Source organism: Cygnus olor, chromosome 23, assembly GCF_009769625.2.
Source record: "Cygnus olor isolate bCygOlo1 chromosome 23, bCygOlo1.pri.v2, whole genome shotgun sequence".
Lineage (NCBI taxonomy): Eukaryota > Metazoa > Chordata > Aves > Anseriformes > Anatidae > Cygnus > Cygnus olor.
The window spans coordinates 5,085,676-5,110,058 of NC_049191.1; the positions used below are offsets into that span (position 1 = coordinate 5,085,676).

General features: G+C 48.1%; 1 long non-coding RNA gene across 3 annotated transcripts; it reads right to left on the reverse strand.

Annotated features, from left to right (window-relative positions):
* Positions 1–6,714: 6,714 nt before the first annotated feature.
* Positions 6,715–23,802, reverse strand: LOC121058792. 3 transcript variants are annotated; one of them, XR_005814354.1, is made up of 4 exons: positions 23,719–23,802; positions 13,080–13,238; positions 12,394–12,492; positions 6,715–9,956 (listed from the first exon to the last, which is right to left on the reverse strand). It is a non-coding gene; the product is annotated as an uncharacterized LOC121058792 (long non-coding RNA). The 3 variants fall into 3 exon arrangements; XR_005814355.1 differs by lacking the exon at positions 6,715–9,956 and adding an exon at positions 9,968–12,235; XR_005814353.1 differs by lacking the exon at positions 6,715–9,956 and having other exon boundaries at positions 9,968–12,492.
* Positions 23,803–24,383: the final 581 nt, after the last annotated feature.

Sequence of the window (24,383 nt, forward strand, 5' to 3'; positions counted from 1 at the left end):
CCACGTGCATGGGCTGCTCGGTGGCTGGACTCAGGCTTTGCAGCTCCCCAGGGGCACCTCGCTAGCAGATCTATTTAATCTCTTCCTACAATCCCTGGTCCCTGTCTGAGACGCCACAAGGCCACCTTCACGTCTCTAAATTCAGATCTCTCTACCTGTTTGCTTTCTATAGCTCCACGTTACTCTACAAAATGAGCCCAGCATTTTCCCAAGACCTCCTGCTCCCAATTGAATTACTGCAGCTCTGGACCTCTCATGCTGGTCCTGTTTCACGCTTATTGCTCGGGAGCTTGGCTGCAGTGACTTCACTGAGGGCATATTTAGCACAGCTCTGTTTCCCTTTTCTGTCACAAAACTATGAAGATAAGGTTTCATTACCTGTGTGTTCACAATGCAATGAAACATTTACCTAAAACAAGCAGGGTGTTCAGAGGGAACGGCCCTGACAAAAAGCACAAATGAGCTCTGCTCGGTATGCTGCCTCCTTTAACTCGCCAATACCTGGCAGCACAGAGCTCGCTCCCTTGCGCTTTCTTAGGGGAATCAATCTGGCAATTAGACCATTCTTAAGGACAGAAAGGAAATGACATGTTGTGGAAGAAAAGGTGGATATTTGGATTTGATATCTGTCTCTAGCTCTGTGCTCAAGACGAAAGAGAGATGAAAGCATCTCCACGAGCGTCCCTCTGTGGACATGCTGATGGGCGCCCTATCCGCTGGGGATTTTGGCTTCTCCCCTGCCTTACAAACCTGCAGCAGGGTTTTGTGAAGCTATTTTAAACATGCTAATTGCTTCTGGTGCTCTTCACCCTGTGAAAACGAGTGTGTTTAAGCTGCCAAGCCTCCTGGGTCACATCCGTGTCTCCTAAGTGCTGGAGAGCATCGGGGAATGCAGTTTTTCACCCGTGCTGCCCTGGCATCTCCCTGCTGACCGCTTCGCCCCGACTTCCAGCTGCCCTTGTCCTCCTGCCCAGCTGGAACCTTGCAGAGCCACCAAGGGGCAATCTGCAAAAAGACAACTCAGCATCTCTGTGCAGGTTTGCTGTGCTCAAAGTTAGGGTGGTTTGGTAGAAGGGCACTGTGTCCTTGCTCAGGGCAAAGCAGAGGACATCAGACTTTATCTGTGTCCCTGTCTGCCTTGTGTGTGACAGGGGACTTGCAGGGCTGAGCTTTGTGGGTCTCCAAGGCCCTAAGCAGTGCTTTTCCCACAGTATCCCCTTGTCCCTGAGGGCACCTTTTGGCAGATTTTGTACCTCGTGCATCATGTAGGGTCCCAGGTGGGACTGCTAAGTGCTGGCTCAAAAGGAAAGCCCATATAGAGCAATGCTGATTCCCATCCCTGAGATGGAGGTGGGGAAAAAAAATCACTCTTCCTGACTTCAACTGCTCTTTTCTATCCAAATGAACTCAGTGCCCACACTCTTCCTGAAGCAAACTGACTAAGACAGACACACACACGATCCCCTTGCCCTTCTCCGGTATGGCCGGCCCATCACTGACTGCTTGCTGCTTTGCCAAATCAACACCCGTGCCACTACAAAGGGTTTCAGCTCTTTATCTTTCGAGGTCCAGCCCATATTTTATCGCCCCTCTCCTGCCATCCAGCCGTGATCCACAGGAGCTCGAGGTGGGTCAGGGAGCGGCAGCCCACCGGTGTTTTAATCATGCCGCGATTTGCCTGCCTGCCGCTCCTGTGGCAGAGTGGGCACGGGCACTGGGGGAGAGCAACAAAGAGCAAATAAAGGAGACAAAATGATATGCGGTAATTAAGTTATTCTTCATCTTGGAGATTGCTGCCGAGGACAAGATTGGTACAATGAGCCCGAGGCGCTTCTCCCTTCACTCCTCTCCATCTCGGTGCCTGTGACATGGAAGATGAATATGCAGCATTTTCTATTTGTGCTACTAAAACGCCCATTAAATGCCAGCAGGGAAAAACGATACATAAATACCAGAATTCTGCTACCCTGTGTGCCTGAGAAAGAGACAGAGAGAGAGAGGGCGTGCATCCTCCTTCGTCTGGAGGAGAGGGCTGCTTGTGGATGGGGAAGGGGCTGGTGATGGGCAGCGAGGTCCTGTGCTTTGCCAAAAGACAAGGAGGTGCCAGCTGGATTTTTTCTCTACAAACCTGGTAACTTACTCACTTATTACATTTCTGAATGGCATTTCCAATCAGGAGATGACGGTAAAGGATTTACCTTTACTTTTAATGCCCTCCTGCCCCATGATCTGTTCCAAGAGCAGATGTAAATGTTACAGGTCTTGATAGCCTGAGCTCAGGTAGCCTTTAGCTGGAGAGCAGTAAACCGTGTGTGTGTCTGCGCTTACATCACTGCAAAAGGCTCCCCGTGATGGATGGGATCATGTGGATGTCCCCCGGGTGGGACAAGCAAACGTCTCCTCCAGCTGCCATCGAGGATGGGCTGCCCCTGGTGCAGTGCCGGCACAGCTCTGCTCCTGAGCCAGAATCCCAGGTGGCTGCTGGGGAAAAGAGCAAACAAATACATAAACAAACAAATACATAAACAAACGAATACATAAAAGCTTGGGGTTTCTTGGTGCTTTGAAGTGGGGCCAGGACAAGCTGTTCTCACCTAGATAACACGAGACAGATCCTCACAGGGTCGGCAATGTCCCGGGAGCCCCCCAGCCCTTTGTGTACGCTGTTGGGGGCACAGCCTGGGCTGCCATCCCTTGCCCCCCGATCCCTTACAGTCCCCTTCAGCCCGCGGGTGTTTTGCAGCAGGCAGGAGCTTGTCTCCAGCACCAGGGCCGGTATCTCCAGCCTCACACCTTGCAGGCTGCGCGGGTTGCCAGCCGACACTCATTTCCATCCGCAGCAATCTTGGCAATATCTAAATAAAGAGAGCTGCCGGTGAGAGCTCCTGAGGAAGCCATCGTGGAGCAGATAAGCTGGGACTCTGTTGCTGATGTGTAATGCCAGGTTTCAAGCAACGGGGGGAGATTAGGATCATTGTGTTATCTACTGTTATCTAATTCAAGGAAATAACCATGTGCATGGCACATATTATCAAACGCACAGAACTCCTCCGAAAATGATATTAAGCCAGGAACTTCACAGTTCCAGCTGCCACTTCATCTTTAATTCACTTCCCCGCCCCGACGCACTCCTGGATTGCTGAAATCGCTGAGCAGTGGGTGGCCGGGCTGCCATATGTGCTCCATAAAGCTAGGTGAGTTACAGGGGGATAAGAGCCTTTAATTCTGCAGCACTGCGCTTTCTCTGTTTAAGCAATAAGCAACGTTATTTTAACAACATTTATTATTATTATGCTGCCCAGAGGCAGGGGGAGCAGGGCCAGGCGCTGCTGTATGTGCAGCACACTGGTGTTACTGGCATCACACCGGGGGTCAACGTGAAATGGGAGTCAGTCCCTGCTCAGGCACATTTATCATTTAAATAAACAAGGGAGAAAGATGTGCTCTGGGAGGTGAGACAAGACGACTTGCTGGTGGTCACGCAGCAGGTGGGGACAGCAGCAGGGAGCACCCAGGTGGATTTGCAGCACCCAGTTCTGCACCCTGCTACCCTCCTGCGTGATGCAAGGCAGGTGCTGATTTTGGTCTCCTGCTTGTGATCCAGCAGGGAAGGCTTTTTTTTTTTTTTTTTTTTAATAGCAGGGGAACGGAGGTGGTGTTTAAGCACCATCTCTAGTGGCTGTTCTGCCTGACGCGGCAAAGATTTAATGCTGTAGCTTGACCACCTCTCGGGAAACCTATAAAACTGCCCGCACAGCACAGTTTCTCATCAGATAAAAAAAAAAAGATGAAAATTTTAATGGGGGAGATGTTTCTATTCATTGTCACTAGAGACTGAAGCTTTAGTCTTGGAAGCTGCTATTTAACTAGAGATGTAAATTTAAGGTTTATATAAAGCATGCTGGGGAAGAGATGCCTCCTTAGGGGAATTGACTGCTAAAGGCATGGCATAGCACCACTGAAGAATGAAGTTTACTATTATGTTTATTCAAGGCTCATTTTGTTTAGATGGAGGTGCTGGAATAATATTACCTTGAAATAACCAATAACAGGGCTGACGTGGAGGGGATCAGCTCCCAAGAAGCAGCTCACAAGCATCCTATTGCCAGCCTAGCCCTCTTCACTGAACAGTCCCTGCTCATTAAAAGGGCAGGGATAGGGTGAGTTTGGGCCTGATACTACTGAAGCACAGTGAGGGACAGGCCCTATCCCCCAGCACTCACAACCTGACCGATAAAACTTCTCTGCTCCCCTGGGCCATGGGCAAGGCGAGGCTGAGGGTTTCCTGGTAGAGCCTGGATCCAGGCTGACCAGGTGCGGTGCTGTGTCCTGGCGCTGGCCCACCGAGGGCACGGATATGAAAATGGCCCAGCCATGAAAAGGGAGCTTTGAGAGGTGAACTTGAGGTCCAGAAGGTAGACAGGTGTTTTCCAGATGTTTGCTCTGAGTCTATGGATGAAGTAGCTGGGACTGGGGCTGGAGCTGGGGCTTCCCACATGATGTTAAATAAGGTACAGCTTGCTGCGTACCAAGATCTCTCCATCACATGCAAAATCTGTCTAGGAACCTTTACATGACATAAACCCACTCCTCTCAGACCAACTGGCAGCCTGTGAATGGGTGAGCACAGCACCGCTGAGCCAGGTAACCTCTGCTTACCCCCCCAGCATGAGCAAGAGGTGAGGCACAAACCTCAGCCTGAGACTGGTGCCTGTGGCCAGGGTTGTGCCACCCAGCTGGGCCACCCCAGCGTCAGCTGGATCATTGTCTGAGCATTATGGCCAGCAAGTGCCACCTCGTGAACACCCCGCTGTGCACAAAGGCAGCAAACGAGCCCTGTGACAAATGGCACCGGGATCCCCCTCTCATTCTGTGACTCCATCCACATAGGACAGCCAGAGGCACTGCTCAGACTTCATATTTAAGTGATGGAAACATCTCTCAGGCATCATTTTGGGATCTATTTTGAGATATTTCTCAGAGATGGCTTAAATACAAATTCACAATTATTTAGCTGATGCACAAACTGCCACTGCTGCAGTGGCTGCGTGCCCATCCTCGGTTCAGGCTGCTGCAAGGACATCAGATTTGGGCTCAGATTCCAGCACTGAGTCCTGGGCGGTTGCTTGTGCCAGTTTCAGGTCACGGTCCTCATTTTCAATGCAGTTCATGGCTCGGACTCCAGCTCACGTCGAAGAGAGGATTTTGATCTGCAGGCGACCACGACAGCTGCGCTCCTCTGGGACAAAGCCGCTCACAAAGCCAGGCAGGGAAGGTGACAGAGCTGGGGACAGGGAGCGCTTTGTTGAGGGGACCCGGAAGCCTTCCCAAAGTGCGGGGTGAGCCAAATGGCTGACTGCAAGAGGGAAAACTGCAAAGTATTTCTCTTGGAAAACGTGAGCTTGCTACCCAGGACCTGCACTCCTCACTTCAACTGCTGCACCCAATGCTTTCAGCCCGCTCCCCAGTATTACAACCACAGACTTGAGGGAGGGGAAAATCACCAATTTCCCCCCTAAAGAAGGGGATGTTTGCACCATCTCTGGTTAGACACAGAGCTTTGCCAGCTGCATTAGCTCTCCTGGATCTGCAAATGTTGTTGCTGCAGAGGAAAAGTCCCACCAATGGAGAAACCAAAAAAAGGAGCCACCAAACCCCCCTCCCTCCCAGCTGGGTCAGCGCAGAGCGCATCCCTGCATTAGAGAGGTTCTTTTGATGTCAGCCTGTTTTCTTCCTCTTATTTTTTAAGCTGAACTTCTAAATGGAAATTAACATTGACCCTCAGAGAAAATATTTTCATTTCAAACAGGTCCAAAAGGGTTATTTCAAATGTTTCACACACTCCCTTATTTTTGGAGGGAAAGATAAGCCGAGATTGACTCTTTGCTGTGAATGGTTCTGATGTTGAAAATCAAGCAAGTTCTACAGGAAGAGAAGGGAAAGGTCAGCAACAACCCTGAGTAGCTCTTCTTGGTGCTCCCAAAGCCAGCCCCGTTACCTCCAGGCTGGGGCAAGGCAAGAGCGGGGTGCATCAGAGGGTGCACCGTGAGGTGTGCGCTTCTCTGGAAATGGAGAAAGCAAAGAGGGGGACAGATCTGGCACACCTGGGACATGGCAAAGCAATGAAAGCAGGGAGCATAATTAAAGCTAAATTACCCAAGGCTTTATTTATTATTTGTGGACTGCACAGACACAAATAAAAAATGCAGCCTTTCAGCCAAAGCGCTCTGTCCAGAATAATGGCTTTTATTCTTGGATGGTTTACAAGTGATGAATAAAATCCAGGAAACCCAGCTTGCAAAATGACAGAGCAGCGCAGAAGAGAGGAACCACTGAGGGCCACAGCAATATCACAGCCCTGAATTTCACAATCTGGCAAAAAAAATCCCTGTTGTTTCCCCACTTCTGCCTTCTCACTCCCTCACCAAACACAAAGAAGTCCCATATGACTATTTTGGGTCTGCTGGTGTTGATCCAGACACATAATCACTCAGTGGCACTGTAAACTTTCTGAGTTTTCATCTAACACAGAGGTCAGGGACATTCAAAATTTCCTACCAGCTACCTGCTTTGGTTTTCAAACATGTACCCAGCAAGTGATGTGAGAGCAGCCATCAATGCCTAAAACCCACTGGGACGTGTAATAATTGAGAAAAGAACAATTCTTTTCTATTTTTTTTTTAATAAGAAAAATAAGAAAGGAAGTCAGAGCTATTGAAAACTAGGCTTTACCTATTAACAGTTGAAAATTGTCCAACTCACGACAAAAAGAAGATAGAACAGAGTGGGTGTTCCGTCTTGCTAAGTAATCATTACTACATTATGCTGTTTTTTATGATTAATTGCAAGACGATATTTCTGTATATGAATTTGTCCTCGTCTTTGTTCATATACAGATTTTTGAATATGAAGAGCAGAAAAACTTTCCTTCCCTGCCTTGAAGAAGCCACAACTGGGAGAGTTTTGCTGCCTGGAAAAGGAAACATGAAACAATCAGAGCAAACGGGGCTGGGCAAGCAGAGGTGCCCGGTGTAGCAGGGAGGTGCTGCTGACTGCTGGATTGATGACTTTTGTTGTTTTGTGATGCTATTTGGGAAACATTCCTTTGTCATTTTGTCTCCCAGATGGTCCAAGTCCGGGAACATCCCTGGAGCACGTTCCTACCTCCCTTCCTCACCTAGGTGCCCCAAACAACAGCCAGCTCCATTCCTCTGCGCCCTGGCTCCAACCTTTCCTGCTCTTTTGAAGCCTGCTGCAGAGGAATAACTGCTTTGCTTCTGCTGAATCACATCACCAAGAGAAGGAGAGGAGATTCTTGGCAGAAATTGCCATTTAGTTGTCATCATGCCCTGCCTTTCCCCTGATATTTGCAGATGGGAAACTATTCAAAGGTGAATGAAAACATTAGGCTTAAAGCTGCAAAATTGAAGACCTAGAAGTGTTATTACCCATTCAGCTTAGCTGGAAGTTGACCTGGAGGTGATGGCAGACCCAAAGGACCCTATCCTACATGGCATTTGCAGAGAAATACGTAATCCCAGGGCTAGGATCTTCCAGAGTTGTTCCCTCTTTGCTGGCTTTCAAAGCACAGTGAGTGTCAAGATCCTGTGGGGCTGATCTCATAGTGATCATTCCTAATTCTGCTGCAAAACAATTACTGCATATTTTTCCATGAGAGTTTCTATAATTCAAGGCTGAGTCTGCAGTTGTGACAAAATCTCAGCACTCCTTTTTCTTTTCTTACTGGTTTCTAGCTTTCTTGTTTGGAGACAAAAGATGATGATAATAAAAAAGCAATCTATTTGCCTTGGGTTTCTCAGGCCCATATAACTCCACCTCAATGCATGATCTTAAGTTCAGTCTCCTGACTTGGGCTCAAACACATCAGGCTGCTGGATTTATGTTTTTAGATTATTAACGTGTTGGTTTGCACTCTAACACCTTGAACTGCACCTTTTTTGGGGGGATAGATCAGTCTCTCCCATGGTAAAATTGCCAGCAGAACTGGGGGTCTGGGGAGGGGATGCTTGTTACAGTGGGGTTAGAGGGTGAAAAGAGGGAGTGAGAGAAGCAGAAAACTAAATGTGCAGGGAAAAGCAACAACACTGCTCGCCATCCTGAATGGATATGGCCCTGTTAACCCTTATCAATAATTGATGTCTCAGAGCATGGATTTTCCATTATTCTGATGAGACCAGCTCTGTTACAAATATGTTGTTTGGCACCTAAAATTAATTGAGCATTAAAAATTTACTCTTTTTATTTTCCCTTTTAAAGACAATCCCTCTGCATTTTCCCCCTCCACTCATACTGTTGAAGCATCTTACAATGAGCTTAATTTTCAGGTAATTGAGCATGGGAGAAAACCTGGAGAAAAGCTGTGAGTGCTCCTGGTAAGGTGAGGACTCCTCCGAGCCTGCTCTAGGACTGTGCCTCAGTTTTTCTCCTGCCTAATGGACACGTGCCTTTAAAATCAACCTTTTTTCCTTCCTGCCACCTCCCATAGCTCATACACCTACCTCCATATCTCCCACTCCTTTTTCCTCCTCCTTCAGCTGGAAAGGTAAGGGAATATATGCAAATGAAGAGAGCACTCCTGCCAAGAAAGGGAACTGAAAGGGCTCAGAAAGCCCTCAGCACAGTCTCCAGCATGGCATTAAATAGGATGACACTAAGCATTGCTCAATCCAGAGCATGGGATCAGGTGCACTGATCTGGGTTATCTCCTAATCCACAACATCTGCCAGACAAAACAAAGCTTGGAAATGGGCAGACACTGCATTATGCCATATTCTGAAGAGGTTGGATGTGAATTTGCACAAATATTTTGGCAAAGCATTTTTTTTTTTTTCTGGGAAACTACAGGGTTCCTGTGCAGAAGGAAATGATAGAAACCTTATAGGATAAAATAGTGTCCTATCCCTCCTGCATTGGTCCTTCTGTGACTCTCAGCTAGCAGAGCCGACCACAGCTTGCAAACTATTGCAGCGTACAGGTGCGCTCACTTGGTCACTGCAGTACTCGATGCTGATGGAGAAGTGACACCAGCTGGGGACCTACAGCTAAGGTGTGACAATGCCACGCAGCTCCAGGAGCCACAACCCGCTGAGGGGGGAGCTGCCCTTGCTTTGCTGGTGACTTGCAGCTGGAAAAGCTGGGGGAGCTGCACCAGGCAGCTGGTGCACCCAGAGGGAAGCGAGCACCAGGATCTGCGAGGCTGCTCTTTAAAATCCCAGCCATGCACTCTCTGCATGAAAATTAATCCTTGCTGAGGCCTCGATGCCTGCTTCAAAAGTCTCATTTTGGTTTGGTTTCCTGTCAAGAGTGTAACTGCTTGAATTTATGCAGATTATGCATTCCTGCCAGGTGTTTATTTTATATGCTTTTCTTCCCCCCTGCTACACTATGAAAGAAAAATTGGGTAATATTCGCTAATGAGGCAAGTGGGATATTCCAGGGCCCCTTTAACTTACTAGGAATAAAACATTTTTAAAAAACTGCTGACCCTTTAAACCTCAACAGTTAGTTTATCTGAGGGACATGCTTCTTAGTCAGCAAAGGGTCTTTCCTGGAGGAGTTATTTGTAATTCATTAGTGCAGGGGTAATAGCCGTGCTCCTAAATAATTCCAGCGCTTATAAAATACCATCTGGTATCAAGCACCGAGGGCTGTACACACTGTCGGTGTAAAACCGGACAGCCCCGTTGCCTTGGATGAGTCCTGGTGGCGTTACATCCACCTGCCTCCTCTCCAAGGGCTCGTGTACCCGGCTTTACAGGAGCTCTCGCATTGCCTCCACGAGCGCCTCGCTGACGTCTGCGCTGCCGGGAGCGATCGCTGCTGCGCGCTGGAGCACGAGGCTGGGCTGCAGAGGGAGCGAGCCCGGCTCCTGCGAGCTGGATTTATGGTGTTTGTGTTAGAGCAGGAGGCACGGCCCCTGTGCCGGTGAATAAAACCTGCCAGGAAACCGAGTGTAAGAGGAAGAAAGGAAAAGGTTTGATTTTGAAACTGCTCTAATCTGAGGTTCGGTTTTATTCTCAAGTACATGGCAGGGATGGATTTGCATGTGTTAAAGTAGATGTGCTGGGGCTATATTCCACTTTTTTTCCCCTCCATAAAAAAAAAAGCAAGAGGCAAGAGATTTACAGGACACATCCAATGAGAAAACCCACAGTTCACACTAATCTATCCAAATTAAAAGCACTTCCCACTCACGAATCCTCCTTACAGGATCTGAAACTGCTTTAAAGCCTCATGGATTTTTAAAGAGCAAATCCAGGCAACCAAAAAGATGGACCTGGACCAGCCATAAATAGATGTGGACCTGGGACTTGTGACCCTGTCAGTGCCAAACAGGCCCCTGAGGCTTCACAGGAACCAAATGCCCCAAACCTCTTTGCAGGGCCAGCCCCAGGCTTGCTGTATGCCAGCTGCTTTCAGGAATGGAAAAAACAAAACAACAACAAAAAAATCCTTCTGCTTCTGGGTTTTCTCCACTTCCACTGGGGTCCAGGAACAGAAATCACCTCTCCTTTTAGACAGGGATAGCATTTGAACAACAACAACAAAAAAAAACAGAGCAAGATGGCATCAAGGCTTTTGTCTGTAGCACAAACTACAATGCCAGTAAGAGCTCGGTGCCCTGGAAACTCAAAGAACACAGAGGAGGCACTCAGCATTTTGCAGAACTGGGTCCTTTTCACTTTCCTGCAGGTATCAGACACTGAGCCCTGATTTGTTTAACCTGCATCTGACCCTCCTCCAGTAATGAAGCAACAAAATTTGCAGGCAATTTGCACACTGCAGTACAGGAGCCACCCAGCTTGTGCAACCCTCCCCAAACACAGCACCGTACATCACACATGTGCAAAACAAGGGCTTCAAACCAAATAATTTCAGTTAGGATTTCTAGCCCAGATCTGTCCCTGAAAACTTCTGGCTGACGGATTAATGTCTAGAGGGTCAGCCTGCTTCATCCAGGAGTGTTCATCACCACCAGCGGCACCACGTGCGGTATTCCTGCCCCAGTTCACAGCAGGGCTGAGAGGCTCCTGCCATCGCAGCTTTTATTCCTATTTTTGTTAAAGCCTTTTGTCCCGCAGTCCTGTGACTGCTTGCAAGTTTTTAAGACCCAAAAAGGGACAGGATGAACTCGAGCCCATTTTCTAAACCCGAGTGCTGAGCTGGTCTGGTTTGTGACTTGTGGAGCTCAATCGTGCTGCCCAGACCAGGTCCCAAGTTGTACCCATGCCGTGTTCCCAAGCTGGGACATTTCCCACAGCTGAGCAGTGACCGGCAGCTTGGGTACTGCCAAAGGCACCTCGAGCTGGGGCAGGGCCCCGAGAGCTGCTCTGGGGAAGGGAGATGGCAATATAGGAGAAGGGAGGAGGAAATGCACAGATGAAACACTGTGAATTTCTGCAGCACCCAGCTCAAATGAATTCCCAAAATTAAGTTTCTTAATTAAAAATTATTAATGGTAATAACAAACAAGTGAGAGTGGGAACAGGACAGAAGGAAGGCGAGCAGAAAGTAGCAACAGCATCAAGCAGGGGCAGAAAAATAAAGGCTCTTTCATGTGCCATTGTCACCTGCAATGAAGCCTTGCAAGCCTTGGAAATTTATCGGGGGCTCACTCTTTCTCTGAAGCCTTTCAAGATGCTGATATTTGCAGAAGGTGCAGTGTAGCCACTGGATAAGGCAGAAGAATGAATCCATCATGGCTTTCCCCCTCATCCCCTGACAGCTTCAAGTCATAAAACTTGGGGAAGGCACAGCTTTCCCTTTGAGACAGGCAGCCCGGAGACGTGGTCAATATAGCTTTGTAGCCCATCACCATTAAGACAAGCTTATCAGCAGGGTACCAGGAGTGCAGAGCACACCAGCTGACAGGAAAATCAAAGTTTCATTCTCTTTGCAATTCATATCTGGGCTACCCTGGCCTCCTGGCTGGAGCAGGCTCCCACCCTGACTTTCACACGATATAGCACGTGTTCCGCCTGGCTGGGCATCTCTGATTTTACAAAGGTATCTTCTCTTAGACAAGGCCCTGTCCCACACAAACCCCGTCCCTCCACACAGAGATGATTTCATACAGAAGCAAGAAGACAGCCTGCCGCTGAGATCATGAAGCCGGAGGTGCAGCAGAGGCTCTCTGAAAGCAGCAGGTGAGGGCTCCCAGAAGGTCATTTTACCTTTTTGATGCAAGATGAAAGCCTGACCTACATCAGGGCAGCTGAAAAACCAAGGCACACAGAATGGCTCATGCCTGGCACAGACCCATGGAAGTGCTCAGGCTGCAGGATGGTGGCAGGGCCTGCCAGGAGAGGGGACAGTAGCTGGCCGGGCCTCCCAGGAGGCTGCCATCCCCCTCCCAGCTGAGGTATTTCTCACCTTTCAGCTTTGCTCCAGACACTTCTTGGCAGCGGGGTGCATGGTGCTGTGGCCATAGGGTCTTCCCTGAACTCCCTCATGAGTCAGCAGGGGTAAAACCTCCGGAAAGAAGATGAGGATTGCTTCGCTTTGTCTCTACACATCCTCACCAAGCAGCTGGTACTGCATGAAATGCTTGGGACTGGCAGTTACAAGACAACCTTGTTGGAAGACAAATTTCTTCTTAAGGCCTTGGTTGATCCCTGGTCCTTGGGGACATCCATCCCTGACCACGCAGCTTCCCAGGGAAGCACCGGGCCAGAGAAATGCAGTGCAACAGGCACAGTGACATTAAGCTGCACTGGCAGAAGCACAAGTCAGAGACCACCAGCAGGAACAAAGCACCCATCAAAATTTAGACCGTGAAGCAAAGGCAAAAATCACATCCTGAACAATAGCACCAGAGTCCCTGATAGCATTAGACCATCCAATAGCAGACAGAGGCACAAAGCTGTCCCCACCTCCCTCTCCCTTTAGTCCAAAGAATAGCACCCTACACATAATAGATTTTATACCGCAGCTCCCTGCAAATGCACAAATGCAGCATTCCACCAAAAGGCCTCTTACAAGTTACTTTCCAGTAATTAAGAGGCTTTTACAGTAACACTGTGAATAAAAATAGTCATGATCAAAAATACTGTTCTTACGCCCCGCCTGGCTTCATTGTGGCCTTACATGAACTTCTGCGGCTTGCTTGACCATTTTCTTTGTTCCCCTCAGAGCTCTCCTGCTGGGCCGTAAGGACTTGCCACATGCTCTCACCCAGATCTGTGTACTCAGATGTGCCTTTACTGGAGCTGGTGGAGCTGCAAAGGAATAAAAGTGGCCCAAGAAGGTGCGTTTGCAAGTGTTTTTTTTTTTTCCTAGCTCTCCTGTTTCTTGCTTTTCTCTACTTCATACAAATGTTTCAGAGTGACGGCCAGAAATAGAAATGGCAAACGGTAACGTGGAGTTCTACACGCAGCTTTTGGGGCATAACAAACCTCCCCTGGCTTCCTGGTCTTTGTGATATCATTGCTGGAGAGTGCAGAGACCTTAATTTCCCCTGCACACAGCTGAAAATGTCTCAGCTCTTGGTTGAAATGTCAGGTCTCCATTATGTCCATAATCCAATATAAAACCTGAGTGCAACCGCATGCCTGCTGCTTGCCTTGTCCTGGAGGGATGGGCTGCAAAGGCAGCCCCCCTCGGGAGCTGCTTCTCTGCACTGTTTGAGAGGGAGAAGATCCCCAGCACAACGGAGGGATGGACCTTGACCTGTCCTCACAGGACTGCGTAAAGCTCCCTGTCAAGAATAAGTGAGCTCCAGCTCCCTGCACCTTCCTTTGGAGGAACATCACACCGTCTGCTTGGGAGAGAGAAGAAGCCATGGAGGAATAACGCAGCTTTTTTATAAACGAGGTTTCCACAAAGATGTATTATTCATTATGCAATAATTAACCACATTTACAGACACTGCCTCAGGAAGCCTGATCACGCAGAACCACAGCTGCACCATCCCACACAGCCGGCATCGCTCAGCGTGGCCAAGGCAGAAAGCCAGCATAAGGGCTGTGCAAACTGAAGCCAGAAGCTGGGGACACCAGGGTGACAGTGGCTCAACCCTCAGGAAAGCTGCTTGTTTTAGTTCGAGTGTGGCTGGATCCCTCAGTTCCCTGTGCTATTGCCATCAATTCTCTTAGCATCTCTTCTTTGCAGGGCTGAAGACACCACAGAACATAGCACTGGCCCCTCCCTGCTGTCAGGGTCTGACCCTCCATGGGTCCACCACATCTCAGGACATTAGTTGGCTTTTTCTGACAGCTACATTCCCTTCCTCAGTTATCAGAGTGCCCATCACTGTATGGAGACCTACTTGTCCCCCTCCAGGCTCTACAGTGTTAAATCCTTCCTTAACAAAGGCATTAAAGCCCATCCAATTCCAACCCCCTGCTATGGGCAGGGACCCTTCCACCAACCCAGGCTGCCCAAAGCCCCTCCAGCACTGCCGGGGATGGGGTACCCACAGCTTCTCTGGGCAGCTTGGGCCGGTGTCTTAATATCAAGGCAGAACAGATCATGGTGGCTTCAGCAAGAGGTGGGAGAAGAAGCAAACAAACTAAGAGCCTTGATTAAGGTGTCCAGAAGACCCCAGGGACCTGGGATCAAGCCCCAGGCCTCCAGCAGTCAAGGGCTCTGCTCTGCACATCCAAGCCAGTTGGACAGACCTTAGAAGAAACCTAAGAGATCTTAACCAAAATTGTCAGCACTCTGAACTCATTCTGCTCTTCAAGGAGGTGGCAAATACAGTTATTGCTAGGAAGGTAAAAATATTAAAGCAGAAATAAGACCTTTGTTTCCTAAACTTTGTATTGCATACATATATATTCATGTTATATGCACGGTTTTGCACAGCAGTCGCCCCCAGTCTTTTATGGAATTGTCTTTCTGTTTAGCAACGTGCTGAATCAACAAAGCTATTTCCCTTTCATATTTCTGTAATTAGCCTGTTTTAAACCCTTCAGCAGCTCTTCAGAAGGATGCTGATTATTTACAGTATGTGCAATTCAGATGTCACTGGATTATTAACCTTGGCTGTGTAGTCTTAAATGTCTGGATTAGTGGATATGAGTTTGTTTCCTCCATTTCAGGCTAGAAAAGAAAATTGGGCAAAAATGGCAAGATAAACAGGTTAGAAAAGCCAGCTGTCTACTAGCACCTTGCACCCAGAAGGCACAAGGAGCAAGGCTATCAGCAAGAGCTCTGCTGCATCAAGAGGTTGGGGATCTGGCATTCCAGCCCTAAAGCTACCATGGGAAATGGCTCTCTGGAAGAGCAGCACAAAATGGCAGAAAACCAAAACCCTGCTTCAATGGGGAAAGGGCTTAAGAGGGAAGATGGAGATCCGAGTGGAGGGCAAAGCCCTGCAGTGGCCTGGGAATTCCCTGGGCACTGCCCATGGCCATTTCTCCTGCATCAGAGCACCAGGAGCTGATTTCCAGCCCTTCCTCTGCTTCACTGCAGGATTTTGGGACAGCTACTCTCCTATTCTTTGTCCCTTTGCAAGCAGAAGATGGGAGTGTGCTCAGACAATTCTGCAGAGGCAACAACTATCTGCTGCTCTGCAGGCAGCCCAGCTCTGAAACACAGCTGCTAAAGCAGCACTGGAGGCAGGGAATGTCAGACAGATCAGCCCCAGCTGTTCCCCCTCACATGGAGCATTAAAGTGGCTAAGAAAGGTAAGGAAGGACTGTCCCAGCCACCAGACCTGCACAGAACAGGGCTTGGCAGGACCTCCTTGGGATTTCCTATCCCTTTTGCAGCCACCTGAGCCATTTGCTCTTACTACAGAGGTGGAAGTGAGCACCCAGAGGTGTCCCAGGCTCTGGGAAATGGGAGTTAAGGGAGCATGGCTATTTCCATCTCACTCGAGGACAGTTATCAAAAGATTTCCATAGATGCTGAGTGCACAGCTCTGGGAAGGGTGCTACAAGGTGTTGGGAACCACAGACCTTGGGGTTTGGCGTGTGCAGAAGTGAATGGAGGGGCAGCAGCAACTGTACATTTGTAAGTATTAATATAAACATAAGCATCAGACTGACTTGAAAGCATGCAGTTCCCAATGCACTGGAAGTGTCAAAAACGCCCTATGCTGCCTCAAAAATATTTCATTTTGATCCTTTTTAGACAGCTGTTTTTATAAAAAAAATTTGAGGGGAGTGTTGAAATGGAAGGCTCCTTCACATGAAGCCTCCCCAAGGTTTTCAGCTCTGCATGGGTTTTTGTTTGTTTGGGGGATATTTTGCAGAAATAATTTTGCAAACTAACCCAAATGTGTGAGCGTGTTCTGGCATTGCCACTCTGTGGTTTTTGCTAACAGTAATCCATTTTATTCCAGTGAGGAGCAATAGGAAGAGTTCCTGTCGCTACAAAGGAAAAATAAAACAGTTGAAAAAATCTCCGTGGAAGTCTCAGGAAACTCCCTTCAGCTCCAAACATGGTGAAGAAAATGCCATCAGTGATTTTCCCCCTTGTAATGAGGTTTGCAAAGGTTGACTTGCAAGGAATTAAAGCATGGAAACATTTAAAATATCAGTGAGTTCTGGCATCCTAAGTAATGTGACATTTATATGATAATTTGGCAATTAAATATGCAAGCAAGGATGCTTTTTCCTTTTCAAACATGCAGGTACGGCACTTTCACAAAACAGCTTCCAGCATTTTACAGGTTCACCTTCTGATTTGAGTGGAAAAATATTATTTGCAACGTGTGGGTGGGAGATGCTTGCAGCAGCACCAGTCCACACCAACTCAGCAGCATCTCACAGCACACCACACCACAGTTCTGCTACGCAAATACCACTCGGGGAGCTCCAGGTGGAAACCCCATTTCTTGCTCTTTGAGAATGGGGACATTTGCTCTTGACAACTGGGGAAAAGAGCATGGGTTCAGAGCTGTTTGTGCAACCCAGCAGGGAGACCTTCGCTGCGGAATAAGCTTCCTCCAGCATCCCTAGGTGAACAAGAGGAACACCAGCTGAGCTGTCTGGATATGGGTTCTATGTGCTCACAGAGAAGAGCTCATAACCTGGCACAGATCCCAACCCTATAACACTCAGAAGAACAAAGCATCACCCACCAACAGGGTCAGGTTCAGTTATCACCTGGGCTCCTCCTGGTAACTGAGGCACCAGCTCAAACCCAAGATACCTGCAGAAACAAAAAGTCTTTCTCCAAGCTGCATGACTGGACAAGACCCCAGAAAGGGGCTGGTTGGTCTGTGCTGGGAATGGGCATTAGGTGAAGTAAAGTTCTCCCTCCAGCAGGGCCCTGAGCACCTCACCCCCCAACACCAACCGCATCCCTTCCGTGCATCACAACAACTCACTTCCTCTGCTGATGAATAATTTGGAGTGCTTCAGCCATTATTAAATAACGGATTTTTTCCTTGCAGAAATAATTGAATATTGGAGCTGGGAAATTGAGGTCACCCTCAGCTCTGCTCCCTTTGACAATGCTGCTCTCACCAAGGCAGCAATCCTGCATGGTGCTGGTGGAACAGAGCAGTTATTGGAGCCTTGCAGCTCAGCAGCATTTGTCCTCTCACCTTGGGCTGCTCAGCAGGAAGATCCCAAAGCTGGCATTAAGGCTGTAGTGACTTGAAACTCTCTCTCAAGGGAAAAACGTAGCTGAAGCTCAATGGATTTGACTGCATCACCCAACAGGGATTCTGCTGCTGCATGGGGCCAGCACTGCACATCTGTTTTTTTCTTCCCTACTGGAGGGGAAACGCAAACTCGTTTGGGTATAGTGGTGTACAAGTCCTGCTACTGGGGAAAGAATCACCAAAATCATTAAGTGCTATGGAAGTTCTTCCTTGCTATTGGAAACCACTCTCATTTCAAAATCAAAGACTTCTTCCTGCTGTGCACAACCCCTGCTCTTATCCCCCAGATTGGTTTTGCCCACCACTGAGGTCAGATCTGGAGAAGTTTAAAAAAAAGTTACTAACAGCAATGCATCTAGGAGAACTCCAGTTGCTTCGCTTCAAGCCCTCTCCCCTCCTGCTGCTTTCTCTTTATTGCTGTGCTGTCAGCTGGCTGCTCTCAATCACATACTTGTGGAAATATTTGCTCCAGGTTGATTTCAAGTGGGTGGAAAGTTATGGCTGAAACATGTCTGCCTGTCTCCAGGTTGGTTATGCACGAGGGAAGAGAAAGCCTGCAAGAAACCCCCTGGCAGAACAAGTCCTGGAGCCAGCCCACCTTCAATCTAACAGTGATTTTTCCCTTCTGTTCCCCTTCAATCTCACAATTTTTTTCAAAATCAGGAAGGAAACAACTTGGGTAACACAGCTTTCTGCCTTCACATTCCTGTACATGCACTGATAAGTGAAATTCTCATTGACTGTTACATTAAAAACCAAATTATCCCAGGAGTAAAAATCCTGCTTGTAGAGAATCCAGCCACAAAAAAAAAAAAACTGTGGCTTTAGAGAAGTTACGCCAGTAAATCATCCAGTTCAATACTGAATGAGATCCTTTCTGTAGGATCGTAGGATTTTCCTGAGCTGGACAGAGGACTCTATGATGTTCCAGCCCACAGGGTAAGGAAATGATAGTGCAAACATCTACTCAGGGGAAAGGACGATTTGCAGAATCATGAGAAAAAAACATGATAAAAGCCAGCACCCACAAATAGAAGAACTTAAAATGGAGTCACAGCCTGCCCTAAATCCCAAAGTCAAATGCTCACACAACGATGAAGACATTTGGAAAGACTTCCAGAGCCAAACTTTCTGCTTGGGGACTCTCTGGACTAATTAGGTACAATTACAACTGCTTAAAGAGCGCTAATGCATTTGCCATGCACTGAGAATTGTCATCTGCTCATAAATACATCATGTTGGATCCAGTGTTTGTGGCAAGGGGATGACTAACTCCATCAGGCTGAAGTGAGAACTTCCCTGAAGACCTGGGCTGAGCAACCTGCAGAGAGCAAAGCTCTGCCACAGACAATTCTCCCCTCTTCTGACCCCTTTCAAATGCAGAGGGGGAAGAACAGGATCTCTCTGAAGTCCCATCTCTCTTTCCAAGGGTGTTACTGACCTTGATCAGTTGGGTCTAGGTGCCTGTTATTTTGAGCACATCACAACACAGTTTAAAAAACAAAAAGCATGTAATGTATTTCTATTCTGTGGAAAAAACACCTGGAGACCCAAATTTTGCAGGCTATTACCTTTGCAAAGTGTATACACAGAAACCCGAGATTTCTCTGGGGAAAAAATAAAATAAAATTTTTCCAGACGTATACTTGGATTTTTATTTTACTTAGACTTCAATCTCTTGTTCACTTGCACAGTGGGGACAGTGACAGAAGAAAGCATCAGGAAGTGCGTGCAGCAGCGCTCTGCACAAAAAGCTTTGAGAACCTTCCTTGGCAAATTCCCCCAAAGCAGAGCACATACATTTCTTTATTCTAAACAAGATAATTCATAATTAGAAGTAAAGCCCAAACTGGGAAGGTCTGACAGATTTGAACTTTTCCCCTACTCCACTTCCACAGAAAGAGAGTTCCATTTACATGAGATTTTCATATTTGTTCCAGCTAATACGACCTTGTGGATAAAGGAGACAAAAAAGGTGGTTGTAGTTTATGTGTACATGCATGAGGAAAGTCTCTTTCTCCCCCAGGAGGAAAAAGCACAACAGAACTGGAATTGTTCTGGGGCTTGTATGAACTTCTGAAAATTGATTTTAGCATTGAGGAGTCTGTGCTTGCCTCGTTCATCGTCTCTGCCTGCCAATGTGCAGCATTTTTGTCTCAGTTGATAAGGAAATTTTTAATTATTGTAATTATCATTTGAAAATTGGGTTCCTGCCACAGACACTTGAAATTAGATTCTGTTACTTTTTATCTTTGTTAATGTCTTTTAATCTGAGGTTTCATTTCCTATCAGCAATAAAATGTGTATGCATGCATACGTGTGCTCAGTTTAAGTACACACACAGAGACCCATGATCTCATAAAATATGCAAGTATATTACACATGCTAGACAGATTTTGCAGTCAGAAAGGACTGTTACAATCAGCTAGCTCAACCTATTCTGAAACAAGGGCCATGCCATTTCACCCTGTAATTTCTGCATCAAGTCATTCCTTCCAGTAAAACACCCAGCCCTGGAGGAGATTGGCACAGAGGAGCATACCCTCACCTGACCAGTGGGCAGGATTTTCATGGGGGACTCCTGATTCAGGATTTGTAATCTGCAGCATGCAACTTGGAGGGTACACACGGGTGAAAGGGTGGAAAGGTTTGTGATCCCATTACGGTCAGCCCATACTTTGGTCCTCTTCTGCCAGCACTGCTCACAAAGCTGCCCCCAGCTTTGAGACCGAGATGTTTTCACTAGGAATAGGATTGAGAGCTCAGGAACTCATTTGACCCATAGACTGCTGCCATACACCCGGGAGTAGGTGAGAGCCAACCATCTCAGCTGCACAAAGTGACCTTGGTATGGAAGTAGGGACAGCAGTCTTGATGCTGCTGCTGTGTCCCTGCCTAAACCAGCCTCTCTTTCCTCCTCATTGATTTTCAGCTAAAAATCCACCACTGCTGGCAGGATTCAGCCTCCAGGTGGTGGTGGGCTGCACCCAGACCTCCACTCCAGCCCTGAACATCCACCACAGTCAGTTGGGCTGCTCGGGCACAGCTTCAGCTGACAAACTCATGTAGGATTTGCAGGCAAACCCTCCTGCGCTCGGAGCTGCAGAATGTGGCCAGGAAAAAACAGCTTAAGCAACTGATTTTATTTTATCCCCCTCTTCCTTAAGGGTTTATTTTCCTCTCCCACTGACCATGTTCCTCCGAGTCTTTCAGCCTGCCCAGATCTGCACAGCTGTCCCCCAGAGCCCAGCACACCCCAGGACTCTTTCACCACTATTCCCACAGACAGACATCAAGATCCAGCAGCTGCGGTGTCCTACAGGGCACAGTTTGTCCACATAGACCTTGCCAAAGGCTTTTGCCACCCCAAAAGCTCTGAAGTGTGCTGTTCGGAGGCCTGACTCCTCTTGAATGTGCATGGGCTTCTCCTCTCAGGGCAGGACAAGGAAGCCTTGGTCAGTCTGCACATGTCTCCATCTCAGGGGCACTGGGGGAACCTCTCCCAAGCACAAGTGAGTCTCTTCTGTGTCTTGTTGCTGCTCCACAGGCACACTGGACACATTTCCTTCCAGCCACAAACCAGCACTCACCCCTCTGGCTGGTTCCACCACCCACATCCCCCAGCCAAGGTAAATCCTTCAGGGTTTCAGCCAGGCTTCAGATGCAGAAGCTGTGAGAACAATGCCAACGTTGCTCAGATCATATAGTCATCCTTCCACCCCCCCCCCCCCCCCCCCTTCTCTTTGGTGGATTTATGAATCTCTACCCAAATTTCTTCTTCCTTGGAGCTCCACAAAGGTCAGCTCTTTGAAATATGTGGATCAGGCAGAGCCTAAAGCCAAGAGTGGTGCAGAGCCTGAATCCCAGGTGGACCACCACAACCCCACAGCCAGCCTGTGAGATTAGATGCTGACCTGGTTATAAACTACATTAAAGGTAATCAAGACATTTTATTTCATTTTTATAGAAAAAGGAGACTTTTCTACTACTTCTCATCCTCTTTACCCATCTGTTGTTGCTTTTGTTTCAGGTAGGATGGAGTCTTGGTACAGAAAAGTCTTCCAAGAGGAGACTAAGCAGGTGTGAAAGCTATTAGCTAAGAAATGAGCTTTGGAGCAACAGTACTCATGGGGGCACATGTGCCCTGCTTTTTAAATCCAAGGAAGAAAACTGTAAAAAAAGTTTCTTTTTTTCCGGATTTTAAGAGAAAAAGCTGAAGAGTTATTTATTATATGCTATATGATGAATTCCATTCAAAGCAACCCCGCACTCTTAGAAGTGGTGAAAAACTTTCCTGGTTTAATCTGCCTGCTCTGGAAAGGAAATAATCAGATCCTGCCTTTTGCATAGGCAGAGTTTTAATTACCTCTGAAACTCGCCGGGTCCCATATGAGCAGCTTTTCAAAAGCAATCTATTAACAAACAATAACCCCGCTGCTTGCTGCCTGGTACAAAGCAGATGCTATCGCTGCCTCTGCGCACGCCCGCTGCCTCCCACCGCAGCGCGGAGTTCAGGATCTCCGCTGCTCGCTCAGGGGGAGTGTGGGGAGGGGGCTGCCAGAGCCCCCCTGGGTGGCCAAGGCCACTGCTGGCAGCAGGACGGGGCTGTCACATCACACGCACACCAGGGCTGTGAGCGCAGCTCCCAGCTTCTAGTCCCAAATATGATTCTCAGCAGAAGAAACCGAAGTGACAGGGGAGATGTCCCTGGCAGCTCTGGGACTACCAGCCCCGATAGCAGGTTGACTCCAGGACCAAGATAATGAAGCTGTGAGCCTCTGTCCTCTATTGCTGAGGACGAAACTCACATCGGGTGTCCTAGACCCTCTGCCCTCCTGTAGGAAGGGCCAGAAGGATTTTCTTTTATCTCTAGCAGGAAAGAAAGAGGGTATTGGCATTCTGGACTTGCAGCTAATTGGAGACCACAAGCAGCCAGATCTGCACATAATGACTGAGGTGCCCCAAGTAGTGTGCAGCTCCCAGTAAAAGGGGAAGTTACAGCCTACAGGGCCTGGGCCCCAGCTTTGGCAAAGGAAAAAGGACATTTCACCTCACACCTTGGGTATGGAGAAGAAAATTAACAAAAACACCAAGAGCAGGTAGACGTCAGCTTGCAGCCCCACCGGATCCGAAGGCTGGTCCCAAGCCTCACGCACCATGTTTTTCCCCATCCAGATGCTCACTCTGCCCTCGCATGGTCTGTGCTCATCCCCATGAGACTTGTGGCTCCAGAAGCTGCGCCCAGGTGCAGTGGTGGCACCGTGAACCCCAGCAGAGGCCGAGGTCCCACAGGTCCCAGCACTGTGCAAACATGCTGTGAGAGAAAGCCTCTGAGCAGCTGCTGACATTTTCAGAGCACCAGTCACTTATCGCAGCATTTCCCCATCTGCTGCTTCTCAGGACAGTCAAAAGCCTTATGCCAAATGCCTCCAGTCCCTGTGGCTATTCCAGTCGTGCGCATAAAGCTGTCATTGGTGTTGAACAAGGTTCCATGCTATATTTAAGAGAGATGTCCCGCAGGGTATTGCGACAGAATTGGAGCACTACAACCCAAACCTTACTTTCTGCAGTCAGAGCTGGTTTCTTGGTTCGGCTCTAATACACCATCAGGCCAGCCACTCCACTGCCTTATTTCTTGCTAGCTCACACAGAAGGATGGGAAGTCTCCTCAAAGCCTGGGGTAAAAGGCACCAGGAACCCAAACCACTGGGGCAGCTCTACTGGAGGCCCTAACCTTGGGCTAGCAGGTGGCAGTAAGGCCCCTTTGCACCCTGCCTGTAACATGGAAGGATTCAGGAACAGCTTTTATTAATTTTATTTTTGCTGAAGCATTTCAGTCATCAGTCTTTCACACCAAATACACACCTGCCTCAGACCTACTGCTGTCACATTCATCATTTAAATCTGCGTGTCTAAAGAACCTAAAATGAAGTTCCCTTGATGCACCATTAACCTTCTTATGTATCTGCTACTTTCAAGCAAGCTGCAGTGAACCCTTCACAGACCACTCTTCCTAAGCAAGAAACACCCAGATTCCTCCAAGCAAATAAGGTCAAACATAGCCAAGAACATTTATTCTCCAAAGCCAAATGACATAGCACCTCATGATACAGCACTACCCCATTTCCCATCCTTCTTACCAGGGAATGTAAGCCACAGAAGCAGCCTCAACACCTCCCTGCAGAGCCTGGATGCTCCCCTTCTCCATCACCAGCTGCCACTGCCTCCAGCCAACCTCATTATAGAGACCAGCAACCCTTTATTTAGTCTCGTTAAGAAAGACTAACGGGGCACAGATGGCGTGGGTTTGCTAATGGCACAGGGCTGGCTGCTCTCTGTCCTCCTGGCCCTGGGAAGGACACGCTGCAGTGCTCCACCGGGCTCCCAGGGGATGCAGCTCTGCAGCAGGAACACGAAAGGGGCTGGAGAAGCCAGGCCATCCTGGCTGCCTGCCCTGGCCACCAAAGTGCTAAAAATTCTGGGCAAAGCTCGGGAGTGTGAGCTCGTGGGGGTGTAATCCCTGGGCTGCCCCTTGCCTGGGGACTGCTAGAAGGAGAACAAGAATTTGGGTCTATGGTTGCTTCATTTCCCTTCAGGAAGAAAAAAAAAAAAAAAAAAAGCCTTGTGAGGTTCTTTCTTTGTTCTTTTTAATGAAAAAAACATTTGCCACATGAGAGCAACTTTTAACACTTATCACCTCCAGAACCCAACACTTCTTTGGAAAAAGGAGCCAACAGCCAATAAAGACCTGCCTTTCAGCACCTTTACTGATGGCCTGCGCCGTTCTCATTGGTAATTAAATGCA